The sequence below is a fragment of the Anser brachyrhynchus genome, assembly GCF_964034855.1.
Source record: "Anser brachyrhynchus genome assembly, chromosome: 1".
Lineage (NCBI taxonomy): Eukaryota > Metazoa > Chordata > Aves > Anseriformes > Anatidae > Anser > Anser brachyrhynchus.
In genome coordinates this window covers 33,676,980-33,702,823 of record NC_137694.1, presented here as the reverse complement: position 1 = coordinate 33,702,823, position 25,844 = coordinate 33,676,980, and the positions used below count along the sequence as shown (strand labels likewise).

Genomic DNA, 25,844 nt, shown 5'->3' with positions numbered 1-25,844 from the left:
CAGTGAAGGACTGTTCAGAGATGGCCCCATTCCACCGTGCTGCCTGGAACAATTGCCCAGCTTCATCTATGGGACAGGTCAACATTTTATTTACTAATATCCCAGTCTATTACTGAAGGAATAGAAAATAGGAGTTTATGAAATGAAAAACCTGTAACATACATAATATAGAATAGAATATAGAATAGATGACTACACATATTCTTTGTTTACCAATAGCCCTCACAATGTGATTGTTAGTAGGGTTTGTCACAGAGTTCATGCTTCCAGGTGCAATCCTTGCTAAAAATGTTCTTCAGTGTGAAGAGATCTCTCCACAAATCTTAGCACTTTTTGATACAAAAAATATATATTTATACTGATAAAAAAACATTCACCCCCTCTAGCTTATACATCAGTGGAATAATGAGTAGTAATTGAGCATATATTAATCTGTTTTCCCAAACTGCATTTCACCTGTAAGGTGCGATGGGTATAATAAATGTTTTAATTGCCAAGTCAAGAGCTAAGAAATCAAGAAATACCATAATCAATTTGTCCATGTGTCCTTCAGTCTGTTGTTCTGCATGTTCTTAGGTATGCAGTTGGATGCATTCTTCAATTAAATGGGCACGCATTCATTTTTCCCCAGAAAAAATGTACATTTGCAAATAATGTATGCAAAATATTTAATTCTTATGCAGAATCCACTTAACTTATGAATGCAATTTGTCTGCATAGTTTTTTTAGAAATTGGCCTAATTAATTATGTTAATCTATTAGTGTAATTCTGTCCCCATTCTGACATTAAAAGCATCAAGCTCCTCATGTTAAAGAAACTTTTGTTTCCCTTTGAAATTCATGTGGTGTGTATATTTGATTGTAGATCATAACTAGATATTTGTGAGTCTTGTTAAATTGTCTTGTCAGTGGCCTTGAGGGGAAAAAAGTAATTTAATCATATGATTTACCATTACCTGAGCAAGAAGTAACCATGTTCATATTATTCTTATGAGCGCTTCAGTTAACCCCAGAGAGACTACTCGTCTGAATCAAATGAATAGGATTAAGCTTTCTGATTGCTAACTAGTTTATGTGATGTCAAAATGGGTATTGATGTAATCTAAGGAGAGAATTTTGATTCTGAGGATTGTTCTTATCATTTAGATGACTTACAACTCATAAAATGCAAAGGTTGCTTCAGATAATGTAATGTAGCCGTTCATCCGATTCAAAAGTACATTGGTCCATTAACTAGTATTTGAATTTTGGCACTTTGACATAAGGAATGTCCTTTGATTACACTTGTACAACCCCTAACACAGGGTGGCAACATAAAGGCACTCAGTGGCCATAACTTTGCCATTAATCATAGAAAGAGATCGTTTGCTATTGTATCAACCGGAGCAGTAAGACCTGGGAGGAGGTTACAGCAGAATGCACTAAACCCTGAATATTCAAAACCAAACTGAGACTTTGTCCTTTATTCATCAGATGTCATAAGGTCTTGCAACATATCTTACATAACCTACAGCTGATGCTGTAATACATAAACAAATTATGTTGAGCTAAGAGGTAAAAATTGCTGCTGTCTTAACTATGAATGCCTTTACTTCCATGCATTTGGTTTCACTCCTAAAAAAGAATTACCTGTTTGGTTATTTTATTTTGACAGGTGGGAAAGCAGAGCTTTGCAGAAGTTCGGTGTCACAGATCCTTTTTCTACCACGTGCAGATGTTTACCCCTCAGGCAGAAACAAGTGCATATTCAAATTGCTGCGATTATTAAAATGAAGTCTCAACCACAGCTTTGCAGAAGTAGTCTATGAAAGTGCATTAAGAAAAAGAAATTAAGTGCATTGTACCAGTGCCAGCCAAAGCAAGCACAAGAGTTATTTCTTCTGAAAGACATTCTGCATAAATCTCCATTTTGTTTAGCAGCTATTTTAATCTGCATTTGTAATTATCTTCCTTTTCTCTTAGTTTCCATGTCAGTGCATATCCAATGGGCTGAATTACATATAAAATCAAAATCAGGTTCCATTAAATTTCGTTTTCCTTAAACCCAAGGAGACAGTGCAGAGAATCACTTTTCACAGGGGACGTGTCAGCAGAGGGAACTGTAAATGCCAGCATACATCGCCCGTGGCTCAATGTCTCTTCTCTTGTTAGCTCTGTCATGTTTTGCCATGCAAATAATTGTTCATCTTTGCTTCTCAGTGTCCTTCAGGCTCTCCAGGAGTGTTGTGGCACCAAGGGCTAGGCCTAGTGCTCTCAGAGCAGCGGGTGGCACACGGGCTTGGAGGGAACAGGCCACCTGGACATAGCAAGAGCTGACGGTCTGGTCATCAGCGGTGCCCCATAGAAGGCAAATAAAAATATTTACATGTTTGTTTTCCTGCCTTCTATGTGTTTCCCTAAGAACCGTGTTAACCTTTGCCAAATATTTCCCACAGTTTGAATTTGAGATTTTGAAGGAGCTCCAGGGGCAGCAGTCTCAGTCTTTGTCAGGCATCATTACCTTTTCTCTTTCCTCTTTAACAAATGAGAAATACAACACAGCGAATTACTGGATTAAGCAGCTGAGGGGAAATTCTGCCAAAAGCATGGTGAGACCCACTGCAGTGCAGAAAGGGGAGGGTTCGCATGTGCCTTTGAATACATTCCTGTCATTGCTTGGCTTTACCTTTATCATTTTCCTTACAGTGCAGCTTTACACCTAAGTGCAAAGAACTCAGTAAATGTTTATCTTTGTCTGGGATTTGGGAAAAATAACTAGGAAACTGCATTCTTTAGATTTCATCTAGTGTCCCACAAACCCTGAAGCAGGAGGTTGAGGCTATAGGCCTGACAGTGCAACAGTTTGCAGAGTTCGGTTCGTACTTGGCTCCAAAGCAATGAGCCTGAGGACTTCCACAAAAATCATCTCCATCCAATGCATGGAGCGGTCCCGGACACAGTCATACCAACACAAGTGTAGGCATGCTAGCAACTAGAGGAGGGCAGAAACACCTAAGTCCATCACTTCTGACAGAGAAAAAGCATCTCATAGGCAGCTCAGCTTCAGGAATTGCTGCAAGCCCCAAGCTGAGCTGGGAAGACCGAAGAGGAAAAGAAATGAAGGAAGGTTGCAGAGGAACATCAAGCCATGAGCCTTTCCACCCCAGCTCTGCTGTGAGCATTTGTTCCAAACAACAGCTGTTTTCTATAAAGCTGACTTTAAAATTGTTGTCTTCCTACTTCTGAGAGAATTTGTTCACTTCATCTTTTTACTGGCAAAAATACTTTTATTGCTTTTCATTCCTGCCAGCCCTGCAGAGCCACCTCAGCACTGGGGAGGTGAACCAGAGTCTATTTTGGCATAAACCAGAAAGAGCACAGCTTGATCTCAGATCCCAGGGTGAATTTTCAGTGCTGGCAGTCAAGAAAGTCATGGTTTTATTTGTAAATTAAAAGAGAGGTCAACAGGAAAATAATTGGGTAAAAAAATAAAAAAATAAAATAAAATAAAATAAGCAAATATGGAACCCTACCATGTCATTTATAGTCTCTTTATAGATGAGAGCAAACTTTATGTAATGTAATTTGAGTTATAAATAATATTATCATTTGTTTCAGCCAAAAAGCTGTAGCTCATTTAATTAAAAGAATGAATGTGTTTGTGTTGTCTTACTCATTACTTTATTGTAAAATGTATCTGCAACGATATTTGATGGAAAAATTACTGCACTGGCAGGGAAAATGAGAGGAAAAAAATACTCAAAATACTTCCAGTAAGAAAGATAACTGAAGATTATTTGATCTCTTTGTTCCTTTGAATCAAATTGCTGAAAATCAAATTTCAAAGAAAAAGACATAAGGGAAGAAATATGAATTGACAGATTTGACTTTGGAGTGCAATTTTAAAAATGGACCATTTGTACCAATAAGTCTGTGAGAAGCTCAGTTGTTTTCTAAATCTGTTCAAGACTCAGGGTGTCCAATTCTCTTGGCTGGTGTGCAGTGCATACTCAGCAGTAAGATATACAATACTATACCAGTCTCTAAGGCTCAATAATTTGAAGCACTATTGATGAGGAATTACTATGTGATGTCAAACAGAAATATTTATTGCAAAAGAGAACCATCTTTTTTCAAATGTTGCAAATGAAAGCATCATACAAAAACAGAGATATAGGAAAAAAAAAAAAATTGTCACGTTGTCCAGAAACCTAAGATGGCAATAGTGTAAGATTTGCAGTACTACTCTGAGGCACATAAATGCTGACATTTAATTTTTGTAAAGTTGACATTAACTTTTTTTTTTTTTCAGAAAGAAAATAAGAAATGAGACTTTAAGGAAAATAAAACATTAAATGTTATAAAACAATAATTTATGGCACCACTTCACAATATGTGGAATGTATCGTTTCTATCAGGAGGAAAGCAGGTGGAGGAAAAGTAAAGAAGAAATATATTCTTGTGATGCAAAGTTAATAAGACAAAGAGATGTGATCTGATTCTTAATGAATCAATGCACCTGATGAATATCTACAGCAATATGAATAGTGGGATTTGATGATGTATTTCCATGGCTCACTATTGTGCTTGTTTCATGTGGGGGAGAGGTCGGGGGTGGGACCTCCTCCTCAGATTAGAAGCCAAAGTCCAAGCTCTGGTCTGTACTGGTGCCAAAGGTCATTTTCAATAAATCCAGTTATAAATAGAAACTTGGCTGTTCAAGCCAGGGATTCAAAGGCAGCTGAATGAGATGCTCGCCACACCCCTGGCTGTCATAGAAAATGGTATACTTCGGTCACACTTGTTTGGACAGCCACATAGGCAGACCTTTGGCTCACTTCTATACAGGTTTCAGAGGGTTTAGTGACCTGCATTTGCATTGACAAGAACAAGTGATGGCACAGATATACCCCTGTGACAGTTAATCACAAGGATCTGAAGCCAATGTAAGAAAATCAAAGCCATTGTGACTAGGCTACTTCCATGTATTAAACTCATGTGAATGTGTAAACCTTGGTCTTGAAACATAATCTAGATTATTACTATTTTATAATAAATTTAGGTTGTACTATTATTTCAGTCATCTGAGGACTACACTGACATCATTAACCCTCCATAAGAACAAGGAGACAGAAAACACAGTGGGGAAACATTGCTGTAATTGAAATAAATTACATTTGAGGTGCTTCATCAGTAGATTTCTGCATAAGATTTTTAAACATCTTTGGTAAAGAAACGTTAGTTCATTTAAAAAAAAAAAAACTTCATTGTGATGAAATGGAAATATTCTCAGTGATGATGAGGCCTTTGGATTTATTCAAATATGTAGAGCCTTTAACAAAATTTCTAAATTTGCTACCAAAACTATTCACAGTACAGTTAAGATTTTTGCATTTCTGTACCACAGGGAGAAGACCCTCCCGAACTGTCTTATTTTGGAATAACATGAATTCTTAGGATAGATGAAGGGAGTATGCCAAGGTAATAAATAGTTCACTGTTTAGCAAAGAAGAAGAATTTGGGAGTTCCAGCATGCCAACGGAGGCTTTGTGGAATACAGCAGTAGTTTTAATCTTTAACTTGATTGTATTTCACAGTTTCTGAGGTATCTTAGAAGAGCAAGGCTTTTGACAGTAGGATCAAATTCACTGCACAGAATCTCTATTTGTTCAAAAGCCATTAGAAGTCTGGAAATTCAAAATAATTGAAAGTTGTTGGTAAAATAAGGAAGTGATAAATATGACTATAATCAGGTACAGCAGAAAAGTTAAAACTCATCAATATAACTTCAAGAAGAAATAGTGTAGGTTAAAACAAGTCAAATCAAATTATAACATAAAGAATATCACCATAATAGGTCAACAAGAGTATATTTTTATTCTAAAAGTTGCTGATTACTTCTGCTACAGCTGTGTGTAAAACTGACTTGTCCTGACTGATGAATGCAAAAGGGTTCACATGATATTGCCCTGGTCTGCACTAATTGATCATTTGTACTCAACATCCCACTAGCTTATATGTATGTCCACAGTCATTCTAAACTTAAATGTCTATATTTTTGACAGGTCTTTATGGTCTCTATACATGTTTTTTAAGCAGTTGGTTCAGGAAAATTGCTATGAAGGTCAATTAGAATAGTATGACACAACCCCAGAGTGACTAGATAAAGGCTGCAAAGTGTATCATTAATCAAGTAAATTTAGATCATTAGTAAATCAAGTTTGTAGAACAACACTGAGTATATTCATGTGATCATATGTTTGGAAAGGTGTTTTTTTTTTTTGTCGTTTTTGTTTTTTTGCAGTTTCAGAATACCCACTGAAAGATTTATAGTCAAATCCTGGTGGTTCAGTTTAACCACTCAAATATTTAAAGTCAGGAAAGGCAGTAGAGGACTCACCTGTGGCCTGTAAGAGTGAGGTAGAATAAGCATCACTCTGCAGATCATAAACAATGAAGAACAAGCTTACTATTACAGGGCATTTTGTTACTTTAAATATATATATATATATATATATATATAGCATTTCATTAAACTGCACCTATTTTATACTGTCTTAACATATTTCCATCTGTCTTATGGTATTAGTTGCTAACTGTACAACAAGTATTTTTTCAAGAGACCACTGATAACAGTTTGGGTCCCGTTAAAACCACAAAGTGAATGGGTTTGCTACCTCAACAGCATGTAAGACAAGCTTAGGGACAGGGAAAAAGGAAAGGAAGTGTTAGAATCTGATCATGGTTTTGGTACCTTGGTATCCAATATTAGCAAGGTGAAAATGAGTTTTAGCCATACAGAAGTTATTAAAATTATATTCCTTGATATTATTCTTTTTCATTCTTCAAATTCAGTTGTGTAGATCTGAAAATTCACACAAACCTGTGAGTTTGCATGGTAGAAAGAACATCATTTCTTGTGTATCAAAGGATAAATTTCATTATTTAAGTATAAATGACAATGTACATTCAAAGGCAGAAATTTCAGCAATTTGGTGACAGCACCATTTTAACCCAGATCTGTATCTGTTGGCATGTATTTATCAATAGCAAGGACACTCTAACCAGGGACATACTGCTCATCTTACTCCTGATAACACACTCCACCTCACCTCTGACAAACCAGAAACCTTAAAGAATAATTTGTCTGAGCCTGTTCCAAACAAGTTTTTACATGTCTTTTCTATTTAGGAAGCACATCCATGTATTTTGAGGATTTTACAAAAAATAGGTTATACTGCTTACTAGGACTCATTTTAGTAATTGTTATCAAACATACAATTTTTGCATTTTAATAGTTGCATTAATTCTTTTGAGATTTCTTTATTTATATCTGTGCCACCGGTGCTGTTTTAGAGTTCTATAATGTTTGCTTGACTTTCACATTATTTTTTCTGGCAAAAACTCTGTCATTTTCATAATTTTCAGATAACATTTTAACAGATTGTTTTAACATAGCTCAAGATTATTCACTCTTCTTGTCTGAGATGTATAATATCTCTAACATATAATTCAGAATACTAAATAGAAGGACATGAATCTAGAACACACCTGAACAATAACTGTTGGATCTTATAATTTCTCCATCTTTTCTGGACTTTGACATTTCACAGAAATTTCAATACATTGAAGATACTTGAATATTTTCAGTAACAGCTTCTTTTCTCTCCTTGTTAGTCCCAAGAATAAGGATTCAATTCATTTATTGCTTTGTTCAGGTGGTTGTGTTCTTCATGCAACTTATTCTGCTGAAGTTTTGAATGCTTGAAATGTAATAAAAATAAAGTAAAAATGGCATGTGAACTCTTACAGTTTCTCTAAGACTAAAAATAATGCTTGTCAGGCCCATTATTTTAGATAAACAGCAGTATTATATTATGTTACTTTAATATAGTCCTGGACACAGGTCTATTGGGCTAGCCTGGTATACAATACCTATTCTCTTATACTACAGATAGATGTTAGAGGGTGGCAAAGTGTTCTTATGGGAAGCATCTCTCTGTTGGCCTGCAATTGATGTTGAGGCAGAGGCAATGCTGAAGTATAGAAGAACTACCAAGATGTCTTCTGTGAAGTACTGAGCTTAGTGATGTGAAGTGTAGAAAGTAATTGCTATTGATGATTACACTGGACAACTTTTCAGAGGTTTAGGCCCATAGGTGATTCTGTGGTGAATCATGAAATTAAGTTTTTCTTAGTTTTGTGATATTCCGTGGAAGAAATCTGTAGGTATAACACCCTATGTTTCTACAGACAGTGAGCATCCGGGTGCATTATGGTTCATCGTAGTATACTGGCCCTCAACAATCACAAATGCGATGTATATGTTAGTTTGCATCCAGGTGAACCACTATTTTGAACAACACCCAGTGTAATCTCTTCCTTTCTTCAGAAAATAGAGGATATCTTCAAATATCCAGTTCACTGACAAATCAGGTAGTTGACCAGTGCAAGTAGGCAAAAGTAGACTTGAGGGAAGGAGCAAGAAAGATAACCATGCCTTTAGATTAGTAGCAATTTGGTAGAACTAGCAGCCTTCTCTCAGTCTCCTTCTCCTCCGCATAGTCCCCATAGACTAGATATGGAGAGGAAGGAAGCCTGCAGCCCTTGAGCCGCGTACAGTTCTTGACCTGCTCACATGAGATCCTGTGCCTGGACATATAACCAAGTGATTAAAGATATTGCATGTGTCTCCAAACAAAGCTGGCCAGCAGTGATGAAAGAACCCACAGAGACAAACAAAGAAAAAAAAAAAAAAAAAAAGAGTGCTGTTTATATTCTTTACCAGTCTTCTCAGGAGAAAATAGGTGTTCCCTTTGTGCAAGTGAGATATAGGAAGAGAAAGTACAGTTGCTTAATATCAAGAAAAGATCAAAGCAAGTGTGGTCCCTTACTTCACCTTCCAGGAGTAAAGTCTGTTAAGAATTGTTGGATAGAGTACAAGGAAGATCTGACAGCAAAATCTTGATTGCAGCAGGCATGGCAACCCACTGCACATCATCAGGATCTTGTTTTAGGTACTGCAGAAGCAATTTGAAGTTGATGTATATGAACAGGCTACCTGCCAAGGATTTTGGTCAAGCTAAAGTTAATGGTAACTCAGTAGCAACTTAAAAGCTTTTCATTAAGATATAATACTGGAACTTTAAGGATCAGGCCACCAAAAGAGGAGTGCCAAAACTAAACACAGAAAATGCTTATATCAGTCATAGGAGACTCACTAAAAGGATGAAAAAATTAAGGGGAAAAAAAAAAAAGTAATGTTGTCAATACAATGACATTTTGTTCATGCTAAGGATAGAAATCCGTTTGAATAAAGACAAGTTAAATGAATACATATTAGTGGATAAAATTCAAAGTGAAAAGTAAGAGTAGAGTGATAATGAAGACAAAACAGTCATATGTTTAAAAATGGACTATGACAGCTCAGCAGAAAACCTAGTTCCAGCCTTGACTGTATCCATATAATTCCTCTGGATCTCTTGTGGTGAAGAGCAGTATTTTAGCAAGATCTCAGGATGGCAGAAAGAGAAGGCCTGAAAGGGACAAATGAGTCTGCTGGGTGGGTAAAGATTCATGGTGACGTTTTGGAGGAGCTCAGTAATGTGCTTGCCACTATTTTTCTCATAGACAGTTGGGGAGCTGCTTAAAATTACATTTTGAGGTAACGATCGTGAGAAAATAAAAAGCAAAGTCCAGCCATAATTTATTAATTTACATATCATCAAGCTATACTGCTTTTTATAATACTGTTTAGCAAAGTATTTTTGAAACCCAATTTGCAATTGATAGATGTTTACCTAATATTTGTGTATATTCCTTCAGAAACGTCTGCCGTATCTTAGAAGCAGCATATCTGCAATGTGATGCAGGGGTTGCTATGGTGAGTTCACATCTCTTATTTAATGCTGTACTGAGTAAATACACATTGTAACAATCTCTGTTAGAGGTGCTATTAGTGAAGTTATGTCAGCATTTCTATCATAAATACTTGTTTTCATGTTGCAACTTGTCCAAAAGACAGAACTATTCCTAAATGAAATCCACAGATCTTTTTTCACTCTTTTGGTGTATTTTTTTCACAGCTTCAATTAGTTTCTGAAATCCTCTGTCAAAAAAAAAAAAAAAATCTGTGAGTTTGTTTCTATTCTTTTGTAGCTAGTGATTTTAATGACACTTATAGCACATTCCGTTTAGAAAAATACTTAGAAAAAAATGGGGGTTAATTTTTATTTCACTGTTCCAGTCTGTGCCAGTAGGCATTCAGTCAGGCATTAATTGCATTACTTATTTTACAGCCTTTCTGTACTGCCAGAGTGGCATAAAGAGACTTTTGTGTAAAGGAGAATCAGGTCCTTAGTTCTTGTATTTAATGACTCAATTTAACTAAACAGCATCAGAAATGTAACTTGTAGACCCCACTGCATTCTTTTTGAGCAATTATTTAAGTCATTCTCCAGGATAACATATAAGAAAGCAGTGCCTTGCTGGAAGTAATCAAATATGTTTATCTTTTTGCCACCTGTTTATTTTTCTAATCATTTACTTTGAAAAAGAGTAAGTAACTTTCTAAGAAGATATTTCTCTATGAGATCCCCCGTGTATTCCAGGATAACTCTTGCATTATGCATTTGTATAAATTTGTAGGCTGACCTGATTAAATGTTATCCTTTTATGAGTTTTTTTTCTTTTTAGCTAGAATAAGAAATGTCTATATTAATCAAAATTCCTCATACCAAATACTATTTCTGAGAAGAAAAAAAAAAAAAAACTGCTACAAAAGTATTTTTAAATGCACATATTTTTGCTCAAAATTGCAGGGATTAAGGATTTGGATGGAAAAGTCAAAATTTACAGTAAAAAATAACCTTTTCCAACTTGCCTGTGAGATCAGATAATTATATAGGGATTTGTATATGTGGTTGTATGTTGACCTTGTGAAAACTATAAGTTAAAGTGGAACTGTTTCTTCTTGAATGTGCTTCATGTCAGCCAGTAAGAGTGTATACTCATTACTGAATTGGCTGAACAGTGAGGCTGAACAAACACATCTTTCCTGTAAGTCATGAAGAACACGGTTGGATGGAGAAACTCAAACAGAGCATAAATATACATCATTAGCTGGTAATAAGAAGGGAAGGATATTTTTTAAGTATTTACTCCCATAGTCAGAAAGAGAGACATGGGATGCATTTCAGATGTTGCCTTATCATAAACTGTAGAAAATGGTTTTTTACCCAACATAAATCAAGGCCATTGATGATAAAATGGAGTCAGAGATCCTTGAAGTAATTTTGACAGTGTTTTGGGGGTGTGGTTGTTTTGAACTGCGATAGGACTCGGATTTTACTGCCTAAATAGTTGTTTGGTTTCTGCAGCAACTTATAATAGGACAGATCTCAAGGTCCACAATATCAAGTATTACAGCACAAGAAGATGAGAAATAGATCATGTACTTCGAGCCTTCTGTTGTAAGGCCTTATTTCCAAATATAAGGCAGTATCAAACTTTACAGCATTCAGGGTCAAAATCTGCAACACTAAAAATTTAGAAAATACTATCCAGAGTTATAAATAAAGGAATAATAGAACATAATGAATTCTACAGGTTTTATGGGAGACATCTGTAAACAAAATATGACAAAAATGGGAGCCTATCCAATTTTCAAAAAAATTATCAACATGAAGCACTTGTTATTCATCTACTTTTTTCTCCATGAAGATCCTGTGTTCATAACTTCCATACCCATTATTTTTAGGCTTATTCAAAAATGTTCAAATAAATCCTTCTAAGATCTCATGATATCATGATTATAATTCATGATAAAGACATGAATGAGTTTTTCACGTAAGTAGATCCCAGAAAGAAGCCTTTGATCTGTCTTGAAAAAAGAAGCAAAAAACGGTGTGATGCATCAGGGCAATATGCTCCAACTTCTATCATCCCTTAGGAAGTCAGTGGCTACATGTTGAATCAGTAGACAATTCCCTGTCTCCTCATAGACAGTACCGACCAGAAGGTATAACCCTGAGATGACAAAGGTATGGATTATAATGTCTAGAACCTATAAGAGATGGAAAAATAATCTAGTTCCATGCTTAAAGTCATACTAGTGTAATACCATTTACTTTATGTGCCACTTTTCTGAGCCACAACGGTTCATTTTGAAGTTAACCATAAATTCTCATCGCTTTTCTTCTATGAGAAATCTAGCACTTCTTAAGTGAACTTCAGTAGTGGTTTGTAAGGCTTGTTGTTACCTTTTCTATTCCTATGACAGAAAATTTATCAGATAAATCCAGAAATTCAGCCTCATATATTACCTCTTTACCAAAAGGTGTACAGGCCACCATTGGGCCACAGATTCTATATCTTGAAAATCATGCAACAGATAACCTTGGTAAATAATTTGACATGATTGTAGTCTGTTATTGTAAACTACTATCATAAGAAAGCAAAAATGCAGAACCACAGTCTGAGACTTTTAATCACATTAGAAAAATCAATAGTATTACCTGCGTATGTGAAGTTCAGAGAAGAAGATTCATCACCTTGTCAATACTTTGAATTTCATTTTCAAATCATGGTAGGTACAGCCTTGTAAAAGATATCAGCCGATAGACCATATAAAAATTATTAAGAAATACATTAAGAATGTTTAAGAATATTACATTAAGGTCAGATGACTAATTAAAAGATGAGTGTTCATACAGGATTTTAACCAATCAAAGCATTCTGCAAGCACTAACTGATTATCACAAAATCATTGTGAAATAGGGAGAAAATTATCCCTCTTTTTCTATCATCAGAACTAAAAATCCTTAAAACTTAAAAAAAAAAATAAAAGTATAATGTCATTGCCATTGATGAGTTTTGCAAACACTAGTAGTCAAGATTACCATCTTGCTTTGATTATTCATTGGATGATTTGGATTTTATAACTACCATGGACGGTTTCTCTATACATTACTATAGCCCATTTTGCTTCAAATTATTGATTTTAAAAAAAAAAAAAGACATTTTCTTAAAACTGCATCAAAAAATACACTATCTTTCTGTTTTTCTAGCAATTCATGACCTTAATTAACACTTTTGATTCCTAATATAGCTTGTTTTCTGTGATTCTTCTTTAATTTATACAACAATTAGATTTAAAAATTTAAGCACCGTATTTCATATGTTAAAGGCATTGCAAAGAAGGTAAAAAGACATGGTAAGTTAACAAAACTCAGAAAATTACACTAAATGTGAAGGAAAAAAAAAAAAAAAGAGATTAAAGAAACAAACCTTTGGCTCTCAAGCCCAGCACAAGTCCTGTTAGGAGGCAGGGTTTTACCACTTTGCCTTTAAAACAGATTGGTGTGCAATGTTCTGATTAATTAAAAACTGAGAGGAGCAAAATTGCTGGATGTAGCAGGAATATTGTTTTTTTAGCATTTTTTCCCTTTTACAGAAAAAAAAAAAAGTTAAGATAAGGTTACTCAGATAGACCTTCCTTTGCCAGTAATAAGAGTTTAGCCTGAATGAGTATTTCTGGATTCAGTCTGTTTTTCTGCTTCATGGTTTACTCTCCACAGACACCAGTGCAGATAAAGACACAAAGCAAATGAAAGAATAAGTGGCTGATGAACACTTTTAGTTTTGTTTGATGTAGCTGTGGCAGAACTCTCACACATCTTTACAACATGATTCATTTTGTGCTTTTTTGTTGTTTCTACTTCACTGTGGAAAACATCATTCCCACTCTGAGAAAGTTTGTTTTTGAGGCACTTATTGTACCATTAAATTAGCTCAGATCTTTTTCCGTGCAAGAGTGAAGGTGATAACATGCATAAATGCTGTCCATAGGAATAGAAAGGACATTGGATCAAGCTCCATCTGATGATTTACATCTTTGGCTAAGGGCGGAGGAAAGGAGGAGTGACAGCATCTCAGCCATGGTCCATTGATGATCTGCTTATTGTCACTCCCAATTCCTTTCTTTGGAGCTATGCTTGTTGCAGAAAGCAGCTCTAAGTGAGAAGGAGCGCTTTGAGAAATTTCTCCAGCTAATGAAAGCCAGGTGTTGACAGGCTGAAGGGATTCCCATGAAGTCATTGGCAGAAGAAAGGCTAAAACAGAGCCCAGAAAGGAACTGTAAAGTGTGACTGGCTCAGGAGACACAAACTTTCCCCTCTAGGTCACAGCACTGAACTTAGCCCAGAACAGGGGCAGCTAAAAAATCTCGTTATCACTAGTTGCTTCTCAGCATGCCACTTGAAATTAAATGATAGCTAGTCCAGCTGTACACATCATAAAACCCTCGTTACCAGTGTCAGTGATTTACAGTTTAACATAAATCTGAACAAGATCTGAAATAAGTTGTATAACCTGAACTGGACTGACATTCTCTACACAGAAATTCTTGTTTCCTTCTTGCCGAAGTGGTGAAGCTAGAGTAGCCAGATCTTTAATATCAAGCCAAATATGGACAAGTAGGAGCTCTATACACAAACACTTCTAGAAATAGAAGTTAATTCATTTTCAAATAGAAATGTGACTGAGCAGCAGTACGCAGAGACATTGCATCTGTACAGGAATATGGAAACTTCTCACATTCCTATTTAAATAGGGTTATTGAAAGCAAATTTCTCACTTACCACATAGCACTACTTGCAATATCAAAACAAATTTTATCTTCTGAGTCTCCTTGTTTTGCTGGAATGGAGGTGGGGAGAAATCCAGTTCAGTTCATCAACATGTTTAAATAGTGCCTTTGAGAAAGGATTCAGAAGCAAATATGTACCGTTGCACTGGGCAGCTGCTCCTGTGGATTTCCAGTTAAACAAACATCTATTGCAAGGTATGTCTCGTAATGAGGTTGTTTTCTCTAAACTTTTTCTAGGGTCATGGTCATCACCTGGGAATTGTGTTTTCCAGATTTACGAAATGACTAATCAATGTTTGTGCAAAATTACACAACAGTATAATAAACAATAGTGGTGTATGAATGTGCTACACATAAAAGTAGAAAGTTAATTTCCTGTGAGAAGTCTTGGTTTCTAGATTTTAATTCGAACTCTACTTAAAACAGCCAAGAACAGTAGGTGACAAAACTTACTTTAAATACATTTTAGCGTAAGAAAAAAAAACACATGAACTACTGGTGACAGCTTACAAAAGCAAAATATAAATACATCTCTGATTTAGCAATACTTGTCTATGTAATTCCAAATTATAAACAATAGACAAGCATGAAATTAAGAAGCATGAGTATTTGCAGGAATGGTGACAGTTCATTGTGGTATGGTCAAAGTCTTGTCTGGCATGTTCACTCGGTCTGCTGAGCCAGAAAAAAAAAAAAAAAAAAATTACTAATAGGATTTGATTAAAAGAAATGCTAATTGCCTATTGGAAATCAAGAACCTCTTTTTCCTTTAATACGAGATAGACTAATAGGCTAAAATAATTTCTCATTAAATAACATTTTAACTAGCATGCTGAATGCATTTGTTTTCAACTTCAGCAAGAAAAAACTTCCCAACACAGACATCTCTTCTGAGTGCTTTTATAACTGTATGGAGTTACAACAGGTTCTCAGATACTGCTAAACTCCATACATACTCTGTTTCTGAGCTAGGTGCTCAAACAGCAGTGAAGTGCCTGGCTTCCCTTGCCTCTGATTTTTAGCAGCTGTGTTTGATTGAAAGCTTGATTGACAATTATCTCACCTTGACAGAAGCTTGATTACTTGGGCTATGAAAAGATTCTTCAGGCTATTTTGTAATATTTTGTGATAAACAATTACATTTTTGTCCCACTATTTGACATTAACTCTTATTTAACTCTTATTTGACCCTGAGCATCCACAACCACAATTTTTAAAATAAAGCTAAAAACATGAGGTGGTAGTGGCTGGGATGATCCTTCAATGGCTAACAGTGTTAGTCATTGGATTTGCCTGTGTCGATGAAGTTTTTGCACTGAAAAAATTCAAAATCAATTTTTCTCAGAGTTCTACTGAACAAGGATTGTGATAAATTCTGTTAATTTAGAATTACAGTCAGAATGAAAAGCCAGCAGTAAAGGCCCTTTGATAGCAGTGGGGGATGAGTAATGGAAAATGTTCTTGCTGTGGACTAATCAGAGTGTAATTGCCAAAGGAACCAATCTTTCATTAATTGGAAAGGCAGTAAACTCAGTCAGTCACAGTGCCAAAATATTGCAGTTCAGATGAAGAATTTTATTGAATTAATTGATTTAATTGTTTTAAGTAATGCTGTTATAAGATTCACTATTAAGAAACATAATTCTCGATAAAATTTTCTGAAACATAAAAACTTTTTATGAGGCAAATAATTTTCATTTAAAAAAAAAAGAAAAGAAAAAGATGAGACCAATTTTGATTTAAAAGAACAACTTGACTAGGTTATGTTTCACTTGAAATTATCGGTACTTGATTTTAGATGTCATCATGGATAATGTGAAACACTTTGTAAGTGAATGGTACTTTAGTCTATGTTTAGACTAGCTTAAACATTTCTGATGGCATTTTCTGGGAGACAGAAAATTGGTTTCATCCTGTCTGCCTAATTGAGGTGTAATGGACCAGTGAAGTCTGCCTCCCGCTTTCACACACCCACCCTGAGGGAACATAATACAAGAACTGTAAGTTACCTGCAAGATCCACAATCAGTTTAAACTGGAATAAGCAGTCCTGGCTTACCTTCCAGTCCTCACCTCTGCCTGCTTATTGCCCCTGGCATCTCCCTCTTCTGCCACATGTTCATGCAGCCACATAGTGAGTGGGAACAGGGCTATGCTCTGGGTTAAAACTAGCCTCTTTTTCTTCCTCCCATATGTATTTATGACTATTTGCAGTCACTGAGGAAGCAAGGTGAGTAAAAATAGTGATTGGGTCAGTGGGAAGTTGGCACTGCCTCCTTTAGCATCAGCATTTGCCTATGTTGACTTAAGGGAGCTGTGGGACATGAGAAAGGCTCCTCTGGGGTTCATACCCAGCCGGGGTCTGTGGAGCAAGGAGCAGGAGACAGGATATGTCTGTCAGCGGTTCTCTTTCTTTCCCAACAGTGTTTGGAGTGATTGAAAAACCCAGCTCACTGGCACTAGTTCTGGTGCTTAAACTCAAAATCAGAGGGAGAGTGCTTTATGTAACCCTACATGAGCCACAAATGCAGTGTCCTGACCACGTCTGTGTAATCTTCCTGGGTCTGTGACAGTGACAATAAATATTGACATCGCCGCAAATCCAAGCAGACCCGTTTGGGAGGTTTTCATGCCACAATGAACCTGTAGTACACTTCTAGCAACATCCCACTGGTTATCAAGCCACTGTCAATCCTGACAGCACAGGATTTGTAGGGAAAGGCTGTGAAATTCATCAGGCCAAGCCGCAGAACTCAGGAGGGAACGTGCACATCTCCAGGCACCAGGTCCAAAAGACAGAGCTTGTTAAACTTTCAGATATGGTCCACAATCAAGGCAGTTCCCATAAGGTGAATTTCCTTGATTGCTGTTTGTGTTCAGAAGTCACTAGGCAGCGTTTCTGCCATCATGCTGTGGAATCAGCGAGGTTCAGGAGCCCAAAAGCTCAGCTAAGTGCCTGGAAAGCCTCTCAGCCAAGGTTCTGCACAAATTCACTGCAGCTGCAATATGAAAGTAAGGTTCTCATTACTGCTGCTTTATCATTGTTATTTTTAGCTATTACATATGTCTCCTGCCGCTTCTCCCCTTGATCAAATGCCATTATGCCAACAACCATACAGGCAAGCAATACATGAGCATTTCTAACTCACTTTTTTTAGGAAAGAGTAGAGCTTAAAACTGAGCTTAAAATCTCATTAATTAGGACTGGAAGTCTGGAAGTCTGGAAGAAGACTTCCCCATGGAGTGCCTCTCAGGATTAGGTGCAGTACTGAGAGGTAGGGGACAATCTGCTGGGTCAGGTACTGGCTACCATCACAGGAGGCTGTTGAACTCAGTGGATCGATTGCTTGATCAGAGAGGGCAAAACTTTGCAGAGTTTTCACGGTTTAGTCAGAGCAAAAGTATCTTCTTCACAAGGTAGCAGGAGGGATATAGAAACATGACAATGTAATAAACATGTTCCAGCTAGTATAATAAACACAATTTGAGGCCTTCAGAGCTGAGCCAGATTTCTCTTTTAAAAGAGGAAAAATGCACAGCCGGGCATTGTCTCGTATGACAAATGATAATAATGAGCAATAACAATAACATGAATCATTGTTGTAAGTCATCTGGTGATTTTATTTTATTTTATTTTATAAACTAATAAAGCATTACAAAAAGTCACTACCATGGGGTAAGGAACACTATCAAGAGAAGTATGTGGAACTGACAGAGACAAAGCTTTCTAGATATGAAGTTTCAACAGAAAAAAAAAAAAAAAGGTTTCACATAGAGTATGCTTTTGATCTTTTTAACGCTTTTTATACTTTGCCATTTTCATGTCTTTACTCTATCCTTCATTCATTAAACAGAAGAGGATAAGTGGCAGCCAATTTCCCTTGAGGACTGGCACGATCCTTTTCTGCTTAGCCTTGAACATACTTATCTCTATGACGTCCAAGTGAAATAGGTATGTAGTAAAGCACTTGTTTTGCAGGTGGAAGACTGGGGAACAGAGGGTGTATTAAATCCATGAAGGATATTGAGACATCTTATTCTGAGCTGCTGAAAGTTTGCCTCTGAGGTGTGTTATGGGCAGACGTGCACTGACGCTGCCCATGCTCAAAACCAGTCCAGCCCACACCAGTATGTGCATGCATGGTGTATCTGAACTGGGCAGACAAAACAGTGAAGAACCTTTGACTTTAAGAAGCCTGATTTGCCCAGGTCCTGAGCCGCCCAGCCCTGCCTGGGTGGTGGCCATGCCATTGAGGGCTCTGCACACCTCAGGGACCTCCCCAAGGAGAGCACCACTGCCCAACACACCGGTGGGGGCTCTGACTGCTACCCTGCTCTCCTAAGCTCTGACTGCCTAAGCTCTCCTAGAGGTGTGTTCAAGAAGGCAGGAAAAGTCTGCAGCAGAATGAGGAATTCAGTTTTATGTCCTGACCTAACTGTAGGGTACCCTTCCCATAGAGACTGGGGAGAGCAGGACATGACATCTCCTCTCATTGCCAGAAGAGAAAAATGTTCTTTTGCTCTGTTGGACAAGTAATGTATCAGTTTCACCTCTTTCTTACTCATTTTAATAAGTGGGAAATCCCTGTAAGCTGTCAGCACTCACAGGTCTCTGAACACAGGTTTTTCCCCTCATGTAAATGTAAAACCTTTTTAAGAGTGGTACCTCATCCCGATTTCCTCTAAAGAGCTGACTCTGCTCCCAGGGTCTAAGTAATGTTATTAAGTGCTGCAAAGTATTACACACTGCTCAGACAGTACAAATAACAGTACTGTTCTCCCACAGAGTCTGCTAATGAAAGGGAATTCTGATTGTTTTCATGGACTGATTTTAATCTCATCTAGTTTATATGAACATGTTGTTATTTTTATAAACAGAAATGTAGTCATGGGATCCTAAAGATGACTGGTGAAAGTAAGTTGTCAGTGTTTGTTTGGTTTTTTTCATATGTTTTATTAAAGCTTGTTGACTACTAATGTAACAATGATCGAAATACAAACAGCTAAATCATGGTTAACACAAACATGTTCAAAGATAGACTTGACAAATGCTTGTTGGGAAGGGCTTGCCCAGTTTTTCCAGTTAAGTCACTGGTCTGATAAAAGCTGTGCCCTGTCCCCTTACCTGCTTCTTTTCCTTCAACCATGGGAGCTACAAAAAGCTCCAGAGGGGAATAATCTCTTCCTTTCCCTTGACCTGCTGCACTGTAGCTAATACAAACCAGCTGGCTTCATGAGTGCTCTTTCAGCCCTCCAGGGTGTGGCCCTGAGGTGAGGAGTAGTGGTGGCACACCACACTGACACATATGGTGGCATTGGTGCACTGCCAAATAAATATAGGCTTTTCTGGAGTAGTAGGCTTGAGCAAAACTGCATGTATGTGTTCACTATTAAATGATGAATGATGAGCTCTCCACAGACCTGTGTGACTGCAAGTGTATTTAGCTCATGGTACCATGGTTGTTGCAGACATCTGCTCATGCAATGGCACAGGCCCTATTGGGCTCCAGGGAAGCAGTGGCAGGCAGCGGACTACCTCACAAGTGCTCAGATCTGAAGGGCCTCCACAAGACATGTCAGCAGAGATTGGGGACCAGCTGGATGAAATACTCCAGCAGGTCATGTCTGAGCTGGGCTGCTTCTAATGAGTATCTCAGGATCCAGAGGTCATTGAATTTGCTGCAAAAATTAGCCACCTCAAATGAGCATAGATACCAAAATATCAAACTAGGTTTAGCTCCTTTTCACCTGGCACATCTGGATCTAGACCTGCACATTTTCCAGATTCTAAAAGAAGCAGAGCTCCTGAACTCATCTCTGGATGCTTCTAGGGCCTGAGCCTCAGCACCACTCATTCAAGTCATATTTATCAGTCTGATGGCACATTTGAGTGCCTGCAGTCACTCGCTCACGCTAGGGCAGAATGTGGCAGCAGCTATGGGAAAGCACTGGCATTCTCTTAGTCACCTTAAAAAAGCAGTTCTCTGCATTTAGCAAATGCCACAGTGCAAAGACAAATTGCAATATGTAGCTCAGATTGATCAGGATGTAAGCACTTTTTATATATACCTGTATGGCAAGAGGATAGGCTAAACTGAACTAGCACTTCAAAATTTCTCTGTGAGCTATTTTATTTTAAAAGCATATAAAATTGTGGTATTATCCTGCATATTATCCAGCAGTGGTTATTCACTATCTAGTGAATTCATCATTCCTCTGCCCTGCAGCTTTGTTTGCTGTTTCTTTCCATGTAGAGCATGGACAATATGTTCTTTCTAGCACACGTGGGCACTTCCAGAGCAAACAAGAGACACAGGCTTGCAGCGAAAATCTCCAGGTAGCCCGTCTACACTCAAACAGGCTTGAAGCCAGAAATAATTGTCCTGACAGTGCAATATGTTCCCAAATGTGTTCCAAAAATATTAGAGGGGGGATTGACACCACTAAAGTAATCTTTTTTCTGTGAGGGTGTGGAACAGCAAGAAGATCTGGGGCAAAAATGTAGAGGATGGTTTTGTCCGTTCCTGATATCATTCAAATAGAAAGAAGTCTTTTTTTTTTTTTTTCCTTTTTTGCATGGTTAATCTCTCTTTTAAATAGTATAAATAATATCTATACCCTTCCCAAAGACCAGACGCACACCATCAACCTTCAAGCACCTACTAAAGTGTATCAAAGAAGCTGGCTGGTGACGGTAAGCCCACTCCAGGTGGGCTCCTGTCTCCCTCTACTGCAGTTATACAGACCCCAAGGCAAATTGTCTCCTTGGTCAGCCATGGCAGGGAAGTGCCTTTTGCTAGGTGTTATGAATCTGAACCTCTCTGTCTTTACCTTCTGCTTAAAAATATTGGATAATAATAAATGTTTACACTCTGCATTGGCAGGAATCATTACAATAGGGAGATGCAGTAATGTCACAAATAAATGTCCAGTGCTATACAGAATGTGATAAGCACATTGCCACAAAGCACAATAGTAAACAAATTAATATATTGTAAATTATAGCCACTGTTCTGAAATTTGTATTTATTATGAGGAATCTTATTTCTTAAACTGAATCACTCGAGTTTTATTAAACAGTCTATTTTAGCTCTTCCTCAGTTTACTGTGGGCAATTGCAAATGCAGCTTTTCATTCTTGTCCTGTGAAGCTCATTAGTTTCAGAGAGACTGGAATAAACTTGGGGATAAGAAGGAACTATATTTTTGGAAATGAAAAACAGCATTTTTTTCAGAACATACCAGTTATTCTGCTACAAAGAATTTAATACATTTGCCAACAATCCTCAGTTTTGTTTTGCAAAATTTGTAAATATTATTTTAAAAGAACACTTTCAGCTCTGTGTAGGTAGTTACGTATTTACAGTGTATGTGTGAAGAAGAAAAGTTTTCTTAAGCCAAAACCTGTAGTACTTTCTATGGTAAATCTCCTCAATAAATCAATGCACAATTGAGTTGCTTGCTGTCTTTTTAACCTGCTTCTGATGCATGGAGTGTTTTTTGCCTAATGTCTGGCCATGCCTCACCTAATCACTTTCCTGCCATCAGTATTTTGAAGGCATCTTTAATACCTTTACATTTCTGCTTGTGTCACTAAGCAGCTTCACAGACTCACCAAAACACTGGCTGAAAGAGACCTGTGGAGGACAGCTGCTCCAGCTGCCTCCACCAAGCAGGGCTGTCATGAACACCAGCTCAGCCCAGACATGGCTTTGCCTTGCAAAGTCTTGAAAACCTCCAACAATGGCAACTCCACAACATCCCTGAGCAACATATTCCCAAATTGCACTACCTGTCTACAGAAAAACTTTTTCCTAATATCTATCCTGAACCTCCTGTGGCTGTTGCCCCATGTTTGGCCAGTATGGCACTGCTGAGAAGAGTCTGGCTCTGTCATCTTTTTAACATAGCTACCCTTTAAATAGCTATAGCTTGCTATCATGTCCCTCCTAGTTTCCCCTTTGCTAGCTTTAATAAGCCTTTTTTCCCCAACATTTTTATTCCAAAAATCCAAATGTTTTAGTGCAGCCGAATCATGTGGCTCCTTGAATCTGCAGGATCTGGGAGAGAATTCAGGGTGTTTGAGTGGCAGGAGATCACATTACCCTTCTTGGTTTTAAACTGAAAAAGAAACCTGTGAAATAAACAGTTGAGGGAGGGGGGTTGTGTGTTTATTTGTTTGTGTGTTTGTTTGATTTCCATGTGTTGCTAAGTATAAAGAATATCAAGTGTCAGCTATTGCTGAAATGATCCCTGTATAAGGTGTACTAGCCTTCTACAGGGTGGATTTGGACTCATATGTAGATGTGTGTATAGGGGCAGGTGCCTTGAATACATCGTTTCAAAACCAGGGGTCTAAATGATGCTAAGTGATGCTAAAGCAGTGATGCTAAACCACTTTGTCTTCTAGTGTACTGGTGAAGAGCAGACAGCCACGGCAAGGTAAAAATACACGGTTTGCTTTTCTTTATAGACTGTGTGCTTCCCTGCCAATGATGATCGGGAGTGAATAAAAACTAAATTCAGAGCTCCAACAAAATCTTCTGCTCTTTCAGGGAATAGTATTTGAGCTGAAAGCAAGCACAGACACAAGGCTCTTGTAGCAAGAGGAAGGCAGTATGATTCAGAGAGCAGCAGTTACTTAAAAACACTCACATTACCATTATTATATTTAGTTAAGAGGTGAAAGTGGGATTTCTTGTATCTTTTTGAAAAACAGAAAAATGCTAATAAAACGTTTAACACAATCTCACATTCTAAAATATATATATATATATATATATAAAAAAATAAAAGGGCCAAATTGCAGTAGGAAAGTGCTTAGCATGTAGGTAAAAGCATCTCCTGCACCTTCAGTACTAACCTGATTTCACCTTTCACCTTCTCTTTTTGCTGATGTGCTTCAGGCACAGGCAAGGCAGCAGCTCCTAGGGCCAGCAGTGCACCCAAGACCTGTTTTGCCTAAGTCCAGATCCTAGAAACTCCATCTCAGAGGCTAACCACTCATCTCAGACTGCTGAGCTCTATATAATGGCACTATTACCACCACTAGTGTCAGTCCCACTTGCAACCCTCTGCTCTGGAAACACCTTCTCACTTTAGCAGATTTTTCAGGGAGGCTTCTCTGGGCAAAAAATCTGCCCTCAGTCCTCAGACCTGCCAAGTCTGGAATGTTTTCCTGTAAATGATAGCATGTGTTACTGCATCACGTGCTGTCTCTGAGAGATGGTAGCTAGCCAAAGAAGCCAGAAGAAGGAACATACAATACACTGCCCACCGAGTGCTGCAGTTCCAGCTGCAGTTGACTTAGCATCCTCAGAGAAAGGGCAAACACAGGGCTGTGCACAGCAGGGAAGCCCTCCCTGGTGAGGGGCTCCACAGACACTGAGGTGACTGTTAGAGCTTGTACTGCAGTCCCACTAATTAACTGGGAAAGAGGAGATTTATTTAGCACCTTTTTTGAGTTTTGGTTGAATGTAGTGCACTTGGCTTTTCTTTGAAATTATGGGAAGTTCCTCTGACAGCAAAGTGTTGGCAGCAAAGATATGTCTCACAGAGAGTTAGCACCAGCTACAACTAGGCATGGGTAGCGCATACATCCCAAGGTATCTTTTCTTTTGTTCGCTGTGTTTCCAACATTATAATCAATAATTCAATCCTATTTTTTGCTAGAAACAAGATAATACATTTTTGTTTTTAAACTCATGCACAATCTCAAGTAATCCTAGCAAATGCATAGTTTTATTTTTTAGAAATAGTGAAAGAAAACACAGGCACATTGAAGACATGATATAGAAAGGGCTCTGCAGTCCTAAGGGTTGCAATGTGTCTCCCTTCTAGCTGAAGATTACACATCAACATTTGCTCTGCTGTGTTTTGTTTTTTCCCCGGCAAAAGCTAACCAGTATTTTCTACTTAGGGATAGGCAGAAAGAACTGGCAATGTCAAGAAACCCCATGTTAACACAGCTGGCTCCTCTTCTGCAGAAAAAAATTCTTACAAGCATGAGGATGGTTTATGCCAGGCCCACCTGCCCATATGGCTCATGGTGCTTGGCGTCTCTGGGGCACCAGGTGCTGGGGCAGGGGCACTCCCAGAAAACCCTGTGCACCATCAGGCTTGATGTCCCCATCCCTCCACGTGTAGAGGAAAGATCCACGAAAGCACCCTGATGTGGTCCTGGAGAAAATTATGCCCCACTGATGGGTGTTAGACATAGGTATTGATATCTGTGGTATTTGAAAAGGAAATGAACTCTCGTCTTGATTATTATTTTTTTAATCAGGTTCAAAAAATATATCCAAGTAATTTTCACAGCTGTTGCTGATTTGTTAGTACATCTGTCCCCAAATCTCCCTGCTGTTTGTTTTATGGTTTTCGATCCTATTTTCATTTGTTTAAAGAAATGTTTTTCTCTCCCCTGTCGTTACATGAGACACCCACACAATCAACAGCGCAGGGAGGAAACTCCCCGCACCCACAGCTCTGTCAGTGTGCAAAGCAAACAGGGCTCCCCTCCCAGCCCCTCTTACAGCCCTGCACATCTACCCAAAGGTATCAGCATTTTGGTGCCAAAATATGATTTTTTCAGGCAACTGAGATTGGCTTTAATTTATTAAGGACACCTTTTCTGTGCCGTATGCTTTAGAGGGAGAGCCTGTTTCCTTCATTAGGCCGGTTGATGCAAAGGAATATACGGAGAGCTTTGAGATTCAAAGTCCATTCAGAAAGTCTAAACCCAGAATTTTGTCCATTTTTCTAGTAGTGTGCATAGGTTTAAGGCAAGATAGGACCTCTGGCTGCAAAGCTTTCATTTCTTACTATTTGCATTGTGCTGCTTTTGGCATCTTCTGGCCTAACAGTCCTCATTATCAACCGCATTTTCATGGGAATGCAGAGCTGAAGGAGGCAAAGATTATTTTTGTTAAACTATTTGTCTGGGGCTATACTGAAGTCAGATTTTTTTAGAGGGGGAGATCATGAAATGGCACACCATGGTCTGTGGCTGTAGCAGGCCGGCTGGGGCTCCGTGCTTTGTCCGGGGTGGAGGCACCTGGGATGGGACACCGCAGACACAGCCCCTGGGGTGGCTGCGGCTCTGATGAGTCAACACCAGCTCAAAGGAAAACACAGCACGGAAAAATGCCGAACTACCTACAGCAGCGTGTGCTTGGGTCCCTGCAGGCTGTCACCCAGACTGAGCTAACGCGGTCTGAAGGG

General features: G+C 38.1%; 1 protein-coding gene across 5 annotated transcripts in view; it reads right to left on the bottom strand.

Moving 5' to 3' along the window:
* The window catches only part of LOC308187654 (uncharacterized protein), a 54,624-nt gene extending 37,409 nt beyond the window's left edge, over positions 1-17,215 (bottom strand). The window contains exons 1-4 of one of the 5 annotated variants that reach the window (XR_013944837.1): positions 14,619-17,215; positions 12,495-12,576; positions 7,531-7,742; positions 1,630-1,802 (exon numbers count right to left, since the gene is read on the bottom strand). The gene's annotated coding sequence lies outside the window, so the exon portion shown is untranslated. Of the gene's footprint in view, positions 1-1,629; positions 1,803-6,428; positions 7,743-12,494; positions 12,577-14,618 lie in introns of those variants that run through there. The other 4 variants (XR_013944838.1, XR_013944839.1, XR_013944840.1 and 1 more) reach the window with 4 other exon arrangements.
* Between the last annotated feature and the right edge of the window lie 8,629 nt (positions 17,216-25,844).